The sequence below is a fragment of the Oryctolagus cuniculus genome, chromosome 3 (assembly GCF_051225735.1).
Source record: "Oryctolagus cuniculus isolate XC-2025 breed Fujian yellow rabbit chromosome 3, ASM5122573v1, whole genome shotgun sequence".
NCBI lineage: Eukaryota > Metazoa > Chordata > Mammalia > Lagomorpha > Leporidae > Oryctolagus > Oryctolagus cuniculus.
Window position 1 is genome coordinate 147,722,379 of NC_142869.1, and position 10,723 is coordinate 147,733,101.

At 46.3% G+C, this 10,723-nt stretch overlaps 1 long non-coding RNA gene and 1 pseudogene across 1 annotated transcript; both read left to right on the forward strand.

Moving 5' to 3' along the window:
• The first annotated feature begins 355 nt into the window (after window positions 1-355).
• LOC100358777 (large ribosomal subunit protein eL42-like) lies at window positions 356-672 on the forward strand (annotated as a pseudogene).
• A 1,817-nt stretch (window positions 673-2,489) lies between these two features.
• On the forward strand, window positions 2,490-7,373 carry LOC149127550 (uncharacterized). Its single transcript, XR_016231000.1, has 2 exons — window positions 2,490-3,033; window positions 6,515-7,373. It is a non-coding gene; the product is annotated as an uncharacterized LOC149127550 (long non-coding RNA).
• The last annotated feature ends 3,350 nt before the right edge of the window (window positions 7,374-10,723 follow it).

A 10,723-nucleotide genomic window follows, 5' to 3' on the forward strand; every position in this document is an offset into this window, starting at 1 on the left:
TTCTCATAAAGAAAGGCTTGTCCGCAAGGAAAATAATTTACTGAAGCCTCACCACTGGGGTTAACTAGAGTCTAATGAATATAGGAGAAGGAAATGCTCAATCTCAACTCCTTGAGGTGGAGGAAGGGAAATACTCAACCCAATGCCCTCTCACTTTCCAGTCTCACCTAAGGTGGGGAGCAGGAGGCGGCTAAGAGCACTTGTGCCCAGAGGCTCAGGAATATGGACCACTACCCTTCTCTCCACAAGAACACGGTTCCTATATAATCTTTGGGGAATGTAGCATAACAAACCTACAAGCCTCAGACTCTTTTTACGGAGTCTCTTCCTTCCACGCCGATCTCGCTCTGCAAACATGGCAAACGTTCTGAAAACCCGCTGGGTCTTCTGTAAGAAGTGTGGTGCGCACCAGCCGCACAGAGGGACACAGTATAAGAAGGGCTCAGACACCCTCTGTGTCCAGGGAAAGCGGCATTATGGTAGGAAGCAGAGGGGCTACGGTGGAGAGACTAAACCGATTTTCCGGAAAAAGACGAAAACTACAAAGAAGAGTGTGCTGAGGCTTGAGTGTGGGAGCCCAATGGCAGATGGAGGAGAAGGTTGGCTATCAAGAGATGCAAACATTTCAAACTGGGAAGATAGAGGAGAAAGGGGCAAGCGATCCAGTTCTAATCTTCATCTTCTGTTTTGTTATGGAGACAATAAAATCTTCGTTTGGTCTTTTGAGAGGGAATAAACTAGAGCCATCAATAGAATTTCTTGTGTTGGGGTGGGGAGGAGTCTCTAGATAAAGACAATGGAGCAGGGGGGAAATGAAACCAAAGATATCGGAGAAATTTTAGTTTCTGACACCTGCAGCTACTACAATCAACAAACGCAACTTAATTTTTAGCTGGGTTAATATATAACCTCATATCGAAGATCTGTTTATTTCAGTTCATTTGATCCCAATACAGCTTATTTGCCTTCCAACAAAAAATGCCAAAGCATGCTAAAAGGCAGTAAACACGTCTGAAGAGACACCAGGCATGCCACTAGGACTCAGATATGGCAGAGATGTTGGAATTATTAGACTGGGATTTAAAATAATGATTAACAAGCAACAAGCTGTATCTGAAGCACAGTAGCCAGAACTTGAACCGGCATTTCCGATATGGGATTCTGGCATCCCTAGTGATGTCTTAACACTCTACACCACAATGCTTGCCACAATAAGGTGGTTTTTTTTTTTTTTTTGAAAAAAAATTATAACATCTAATTTCTCTAGTTTATTGAGGTATCAGTGGTGTGCCAATAAAACTGCTCCTAATTTGTACAGTTTTGTGAGTTTGGACCTACATGTAGACTCATGTTACCATCACCACAACCCCAATAATAGGTAGATCCATGAATTTTCTTTGTGCCCCTTTGTGTTTGATTGTTGTTTTGTGGCAAGGGAACTCAGCATGAGATCCGCCCCCTTGCAAAATTTTAAGCACACAGCACTTTACTGTTGCCTTTAGGCACCATATTATTCTGCAGATCTCCGGAATTTACTCATCTCGCTTCACTGTAACCGTATAGCCATGGACCTCCTCAAAGGCGGAGGAGTAGGCAGGGGGACAGTGGTTGTTACAGGATGAGTGGAAGGGCGCATGGGCATTTGTTTAATACGGGGTTGTAGAGGCTTTGGTAGCAAACATCTCTGGGCTGGCTCTTGGGCCTCTTAGCCATACTCTCTCCTCTGCCTCGGTCTGTCCCCAATCTTCTTCCCTTTTCTCTTCTCCCTGTTGTTTCTCTACAGGGAGCTCCTCTTTATCCTCTTGGGGTCTGTTTTCTGTGTCAGCTCTTCTCCCTTTCCCCTCTGCTTGGCCACCTCTCTTTACTCCACCATCTCTGAATATTTGTATCACACTCCTAAGTTAGCAGACAAAATTCCTCGTATTTCTCAGTTTGAAGGAGGCGCAGGAGAGGAAGCTCCATACTCTTGGTTAAATTCCAATCTTTGTTGCTCAGTTGTTTCCTAAAGAGTTGGTGTTTCCTTCTGGTTCGTGCTCACGGTGATCAGGGCTGCAGTGGCTTCATGTGTGGGTCCCTGAATCCCACTCCAGGGAATTCGCAAGCGCTGGTGGAACATTGCCTGTCTCAGGAAAGACCTCCCCAGCTGGTCCAAGGGATTTCGCATGCTTATCACTCTCGAATCACATGCTGAAAACTCCATAATGAAACCCGAAAACCACAGAAGCATAAACACAGCTGCTTCTGCCTATAAAGTAAGTGGTTTACAAGGCAAAGCATAATCAGTCCAATCGAGTGTTTAGTCAATTACATTAGCAACAGACAAATAGCAATCATATGAATTTGACAGGAGGCCATTTTCAGAAGCTTTCTATTTGTATGCTGCAAATATAATGAGACATCTTAAAGGAAATGTCATCCATTATTCATGAATTTGAATAAAATACAAAGGGCTGTCCTGAAAATAAATTCAGAAAATTAAAATTCTCTTAACGCTGTGAGGATTTTGATTTTAGTAGCTCATTTTATTTTTTAAATTAGCTCAGAGATCTTTTTTTCTATAAGTGACTTCTGTGTGATTACCACCAAAGAGAGATAATACATCTTAAGTATGCCAGAGAGAGTTTCAGGAAAGAGTGTACGTTTGGGAATGTCCCTGATACAAGACGGGCAGCTTCCATCAGAACTTGAACAGCATTGGGGGAAGACCGTAGAGGAGATTCACCTGCTGGGGAGCAGGTGATTCTTAGAGTGGAGAGGTAATCAGTGCAGACAGGTGGGCCATGGGCGCCTTGTGCAGCACACAGAGGTCAGAGGTCAAGCCAGGAAGCTTAAAAGGCCTGTTGCTAGTTTATTGGTGGAGTTTCAGCCCTTGTGATTCCAGAATGCGGGAAGATTATTGACGAAGTCTGAAAGGAACCAGGAAAGCACTCTGTGCCCGGACTAGGGCACAAGGATCCTGCCATCCTGCCACTGGAGCTGGGGTTGAGGCAGAAGCTTCGCACGGGGACCGTTTCCAGGACGTCTAGACGTGAGGTACAGTTGAAAAGCCATTTGTTTCTTAAATGCTGTTCACTAAGGACTTTTTTGAGAGCCTGGAGTGAGGCCAAGTCTTCAGGAGCCCTGTCCTAGTGATAAGGTCTGTGGGGAATGGGGGAAAGCAAGTTGCAAATCACATGTGGCTAATCCGCTGTAACTACCATGGTGATACATCAGCAAGCACACACAAGCACTTCTTTTATTTATTTATTTATTTTTGACAGGTAGATTGGACAGTGAGAGAGAGAGAGAAAGGTCTTCCTTTGCCGTTGGTTCACCCTCCAATGGCCGCCCCGGCCGGCGCGGTGCGACCGGCGCACCGCACTGATCCAAAGCCAGGAGCCAGGTGCTTCTCCTGGTCTCCCATGTGGGTGCAGGGCCCAAGCACTTGGGTCATCCTCCACTGCACTCCCTGGCCACAGCAGAGAGCTGACCTGGAAGAGGGGCAACCGGGACAGAATCTGGCACCCTGACCGGGACTAGAACCGGGTGTGCCGGCGCCGCAAGGCGGAGGATTAGCCTAGTGAGCCACAGCGCCGGCCACAAGCACTTCTGACAGCACTCGGCATTCCAAGGACTGTGAGGCTGGGCGTCCTTAGGGACCCTGTCTTAGCAGACAAGATGCATGGGTATGTACTTAGCACATCAGCAGAGATCCCCCTGGTAGGGCTTTAAGACTGAGACGCCTGGGGCCACAGCTGGTCCAAGGAACCCAGTCTGAGAGAAACCCCAAGGCTGCGTTCTCTGCAAGCTTCCAGGGAGCCCCTGGCAGTGAGGACTGGACTGCCCCCCACCACAGCCCTATCTGATCTGTACCACAGACTGCCTTTTAAGTGCTCAGGAATCTAGGAGTGTGACGTCTGTCCAATAGCTAAACATTCTCTTTTCTAATAACATCATGCCAATATACAGCTCTTTGTTATGCCATTCATATGCAGATTTAACTTAGGGATCCCCCGAATGACTGGACTCTAACTTATTAAATCTGAACTTATGAACCTCTCAAAAAATGCAGCTCCCTAAAGTCCTCCTATTCCACTACAATAACACCATCTATTTCTGCGGAGCATCTTCTCCCAGAAACAATTTCCTTGGAACAATCACCACTGGATTGCTGTGGTGTGTTCCTGCTCCCCACTGTCTGGGCTATCGTGCTGCTGTCAATTTTATCTGTTGCATTTGAAAGAGGAGAAGGCATGATCGGATTATCAGAATGTAAGGATTCTGCATCACCCTCGTCACTGTCCCAGGAGAGAGTAACACACACACACACACACACACACACACACAGATACCCAAGACTTGGGCTCCTGAGTAGGTTTCCTGCCACCAAACCTCTGGGCAATTCCGTTTGTCCTGTTGCAGCTGACACTGGTTTGTTCACATATCCTTGTGATTGTCCCCGTATGCTGGATAGGGATTTAGAAGCCTGAGTTTTGGTTTGGCCTGCAGTTGTGTGGCCTTATGTGAATATTCTCATTGCTCTGGGCTCAATTTTCTTGTAGTGGTAGAAGCAACAGTTTGAATCCTCATGCCCTGTTGATGTAATTTAGGGCAATTCGTTTATGTCGGGTTTCCATCTCACCTATAAAGCAGAGGGAAGGCAAGGACCTGTTTTGGGGCAATTTACTCAAATATTGTATGTTAAGAACTTAATATGGTGCCCAGCACAACGTGAGTTTTCTGTAAATGTCAGCTGTGATTATATTTAGCAAGAAGTGGGATAACAGATGTGAAATGTGAAACATCTTCATATAGCTCAAAGTCAGATGAAAATGGCAGGTTCTTTCTTCACACACTTTGTGAAAATCAGTGAGTTGGGTTCAGGGTCTCCTGGGTGTCAGGAGCTCAGCTAACCTGGAGAGCTAGAAGTGTCCGAGCAGAGCATGGAAGCGGAAGGGCCACATGGAAGGAACCACGGGTCCTTTCCCCACCTGCTACAGTCCTGGAAGGAGGCTCAAGGTCTGATTGCCCCCGGTCCACTTCCCCCACGAACAGTGTGCTGCTCCCGGGTCACATGAATCCTTTCATTGTTGAGGGAGCCTTTGGCAAGAAGCTACTCAAGTCTCATGGACTTCCCGTGAGGACGAAGCTGGGGGTAGGAAACTACTGGGGTTCAAGCTTCCGCCACTGGCCAGAAGGGGGCGTTGGTCAAAGGACTTGAGGAAGATCTTAGCCAAATGCTTCCAGGGCTAGAAATGCAAACATCCCTAAGAGCCTGGCTGCCAGAGGAGCCTATGTTCCTGAATACAGCCTCCCAAAAAAGTCGGCAGTGCACCAGGTCTGCCATGGGGAAGGCAGCCTTCTGCAACGCTTGCCAAGAAAAACATGCATACTTGACTGTGGTTGCGCCTACAAAAATTACATTCAAGCTTTTGGTCACAAGCCAGACCCTTCAGCAACCACAGCTGTGATCTGCTGTGGTAGTAGGATGAGGTTACATGCATAAGATTGGCCTCAACGATGCAGCAGCTGAAGCAAGGACCTGCAGCCACGTTAGATGAGGGCTGGCAGGCAAATGGAGAGCAGGGCCAAGCATATCAGTGCCAAGAGAGGTACACGTGGTACCAGGCAACCAAGGGGAGCCACAACATGCAGTCAGCCAGAACCCAGGACCCTATGTTGTCACATGCCAGGCCTCTCACCTGTATTCGTACTCATTTTAAAGTGGAGCCAGGTCCTTGTTAAACATCCTAACTCCCACACACCATTTGACAGCCGTTAGAGAAGTGAAAGTGGGGACAGGTACGAAACAGCCAGAGAGGGCTGACAGTGGCATGGTCCAGAGACAGTCACTCACTGAGAACCATGCATGCTCTGCTTGTTGCCCTTCCCAGGTAGGAAGATGTCCTGTCTGGCTAGATTAGCCTGGAAACACAGGGAAGAGGAATTAGGAATAGGTCTTTCAAAAGTGCTTATGTAGTAATTAAGAACAGGTGCGGCTACTGACAGCGGTGCTTGGTTGATAACAGTATCCCAAGCACCAGGGCTGGTCTTGGCCATCATTTTGGCTTAGATTTTCTACCTCTGGTGAAGATTGCCAACTTTGACTGCCATCTGGACCAGTTAGGCGCTTTCTCATACGTGATCTGCACCCACTGTGGCAGGTAGGGAGAACTGTTTAGTCTGGCTTGATGTATCAGGTTCAGCCTCATAGGGAGATTCATCAAAGTAGTGCTGGTGTACCATGAAGGTTATGTGTGGCTAGGACAACGCCAACTGGACTGCAGTGGTTTCTGAGATCAAGTTCATTGTTTCAGGGATGGGGGGGGGGTGTGGTGGGGGTGAGCTGCAGCCACTAGTAATGATAATGATAACCTGTAGTTAATAAAGCATGTAAATCTGAACAACTGATGTCTCTCTGAACAATGTCTTCTTTTGGAGCCTACTGGAGGGAGTTACATAGCTGAGAGATCCATGTCTCTTGTTCTGGGTAATAGGTTGGATTGTCGTTATCCTTTGATATTTTGCCTGTCAGGCACATTGGCCACAACCAACAGTCAAAAAATACCTGGAAAGAGTATGTACAAATTTCTAAATGTCCTTAGGGTCTTAAAAATCCTGACGGCATAACCCAAGAAGTATGAGTGACTTTTCGACTTGTCTACTGATGGCTTTCTGACCTGATTATGTGTTTACTTGGGGCTCCAATTTAGTGAAGAGAAAGATCTCCATAAGAGCTGGTGAGGATCTGCTTTCCCCAGCACTGTGGATCACGAATTCTGAAGAGAAGCTGCCAAAGTACACACAGATCCTGAACAACAGAAGACTAAAGTGGCTGAGGGGCTGCCTTTGTGGTGCAGCAAATTAAGCTGCCACCTTCAATGCCAGCATCCCACGTTGGCATGCCAGCTGTTCTGCTTCTGATCCAGCTCCTGTTAATGTGCCTGGAAAGGCAGCAGAAGATGGCCCAAGTGTTTGGGTCCCTGCCCCCCATGTGGGAGACCTGGAATGGAGTTCCTGGCTTCATTCTAGTCTAGCCCCTAATGTTGCAGCCATTTGGCGAGTGGGCCAGCAGATGAAAGTTCTTTCTCTTTACTCTGCCTTTCAAGTGAATAAACATCTTTTAAAAATGACTGAATTTGGGGCTGGTTCTGTGAAACAGGTAAAGCCACCACTTGCAGTGCCAGCATTCCATATGGGCACTGGTTCAAGACCCGGCTGCTCCACTTCCAATCCAGCTCTCTGCTATGGCCTGGGAAAGCGATAGAAGATGGCCCAAGGCTTTGGGCCTCTGTACCCATGTGGGAGACCTGGAAGAAGCTCCTGGCTCCTGGCTTTGGATCAGCATAGCTCTGGCCATTGTGGCCAATTGGGGAGTGAACCAGCAGATGGAAGACCTCTCTCTCTGTTTAACTCTTTCAAATAAGTCTTTTACAGTTTTTGCAAAGTAACTAAGAAATTCCCAATAGCCAAGATTTAAAGAACTGAGCTGAGAACGGGCTGGGAGTGAACAGAGAAGCCTGCCTGCCCTGGAGCAAGCATGGATACCTGGAGTCTGGAGCCTGGGGTTGATCTTGGTTAAGGTGACGCAGAGGGGAATACCCCATGCCTATGCAGGACAAGGAAACCATGTGGGATGCAAGTACAAGGTCAGGACCCATTGAAGGGCTTGGATCTCAGTAATGTATAAAAAAAAATAAAGAACTGATCAAGGGCAGCTGGAGGGGCCAGCATTGTGGCATAGCAGGCATAGCTGTCACCTGTAATGCCAGCATCCCATGTAGATGCTGGAACTTCATAACACTCCACTTCTGATACAGCTCCCTTCTAATGACCTGGGAAAGCAGTGGAGGATTCCCAAGTGCTTGGTCCCCTGCACCCATGTGGGAAAACTGGATTGAAGCTCCTGGCTTTGGACTGGTCCAGCTCTGGCTATTGCAGCCATTGGGGACTAAATCAGCAGGTGCAAGATTCGTTCTCTATTTCAAATTTTTTTAAAAAAAGGTGCAGTAGGGGGATATCTATTTGGGCTGAAGCACTGGGTGAGAAACAACAATAAAAATGGCTATTTGTCTCCTCTGAGAAAATAAAGTAGTCCTAGGTTGGTAGAACATGATGGTGTATGGCATGAATAAATAAAATCCTGGAGATTGCATCTCCTGCTTGAGCCCTTTGGGGTTCTTACATGCTAGATTAAAGCAAATACAAACTGAATGTGCAAAATTACCAAACACAGAAAAAGAAACGGATTACAAGCTAGCAAATGCAACAGACCATAGGACCATGTGGAATTCATATAATAAAATCTTCTAATATTGGATATAAAACTGAAGAAAATAGAAATTTAAAAAGATCTGGAATGCAAAAATAATAAAATATTAGCAAACAGAATCCAGTTCCACATTAAGAAAGCAATAAATAATGATCAAATGAAAGTTATTCTAGGAATGCAGAATTGGGTTAATAGAAAATTTTTAATATCACATTAATATTTGGAGTTGGGGATATATATAGCTTTATTGAGGTGGAGTTAATTTATGATTAATAGCACATATTTCAAGTGGATAATTGAATGAGTTTATTTGAAAGGCAGAGTGATAGAGAAATAGATCTCCCATAGAGAAGTAGATCTCCCATCCCCTGTTCAGTTCCCTAATGTGTGCAACAGCCAGGGCAGAGCCAGGCTGAATGCAGGAGCCAAGAATTCCATCTGGGTCTCCCACATGGGTGACAGAGATGCAAGTACTTGGGCCATCATCCACTGCCTTCTCAGGTGTGTTAGCAGGGAGCGGAATTGGAAGCAGAGCAGCCAGGTCTCCAACTGGTGCTCATATGAGATGCTGGCATTGCAGGCAGTGGCTTAACCCGATGTACCACAACACAGGCCCCTCTGTCTTCTGATAGCATCTGGATACAACTGACTTCCAACCTCTCTTCTGAACTAACATCATCTTGCTGTTTGTTCAGCTTCTCTACTCGAGCACTGCTGGGATGTAGCAGTGAACAGGATGGACAAAACCTCTGTCCCTGTAAACTTCACACGCCAGGCCCATATGTCCCACACTGAACTCTGGTACCCCAAGTCTGCTTTATGTGCCGCATCTTCATAGCTTTACCTCTGCAGTGTCTTGACCTTTGGTGCCAACACAACAATCCATGAAACCCATCATTGCTCTCCTGAACTGCTAGGAAAGGCTCCTAATTGGCCTCCCTTCCCAGTCTCCTCTAACTAGAGCCAGAAGGATTCCTTGAGTGATTCTTTTACAGTGCTAATCTGAGTATGACAATACGCTGCTTAAACATTCTTAAAATACAACTTGAATGAAATTCAGAGCCTACTGTGCCAGTATGACACTCCCTTCACTCTGAATTCCAGTCAGTGACATCCAGGGAGTTCTTAACCATGCCCAATCTTCATACTAGTGACACTTCTCCTTCCCTTTGACTCAGTTAACACCAGATTATTTTTCAGATCTCAGCTTGAACATCTCTTTTCTAGCCTACAATATTTCCAGCTTATATTGAGTCCCTTTATTGACTTGTTCCTAGCATATTACAGGATAATTCAGTAAGGATGTGGAAAATGCAATTAAAAGATAAGTTTATTTTGGTGCAACAATTTTTTGAAAAACATGCATGTGAGAGGTCTTCAAATATTCATGCAAAATATATTATAAAAGCATGTATAGATTTCACATTTTTGGCACCAAAATACACTGAAAATTTGGGACAGAAGGAGAATTGCCATCTGCTCTTTCACTCTCCAGATGTCTAACATTTAGGATGGGGCCAGGCTGAAGCCTGGAGCCAGGAACTCGATACAGGTCTATGTGGGTAAAGGAATCCAACTGCTTGAGCTGTCATCTGCTGTCTCCCAGGATCTGCATTAGCAGGAAGCTTGAGTCAGGAACTGGAGCCAGGAATTGAATCCAGCTTCAACAATATGGGAAGTATCTTAAGCTGCATCTTATTTATTTGACAGATAGTTAGACAGTGAGAGAGAGAGAGAGAGAGATAGAGATAGACAGAGACAGAGAAAGGTCTTCCTTCCGTTGGTTCACCCCCACACACACACACAATGGCCGTTATGGCTGGCGCGCTGTGCCGATCCAAAGCCAGGAGCCAGGTGCCTTCTCCTGGTCTCCCATGTGGGTGCAGGGGCCTAAGCATTTGGGACATCCTCCACTGCCTCCCTGGGCCACAGCAGAGAGCTTGGACTGGAAGAGGAACAACTGGGACTAGAACCTGGCACCCATATGGGATGCCAGCGCTGAAGGCGGAGTGAGCCATGGCGCCAGCCTCTTAAGCTGCATCTTAACTGCTAGGCTAAACAATTGCTCCTAAACTTACCTTTCAACTCCATTTCTCCACAAACTTGTGAGGTCCCCTCGTATGTACTTACATATATCCCTTTGGTTTTTTTTTTTATTTTTTAAAGATTTGTTTATTTGAAAGGCAGAATTAGAGAGGGGGGGAGACAGCTCATCCATCCACTGATTGAGGTGCAATGACAAGAAGTTTGCCAATAAGAAACCAGGAGCTTCTTCTGGCTCTCCCATGTGTGTGTGGGGACCCAAGCACTTGGGCCATCCTCCACAACCTTTTCAGGTGCATTAGCAGGGAGCTGGACTGGAAGTGGAGAAGCCAGGACTCAAACCAGTGCCTGTGTGGGATGGCAGTGTCGCAGGTGGTGTCTTTACTCACTACGCCACAACACTGGCACCAATTCTTTAGCTTTTATAAC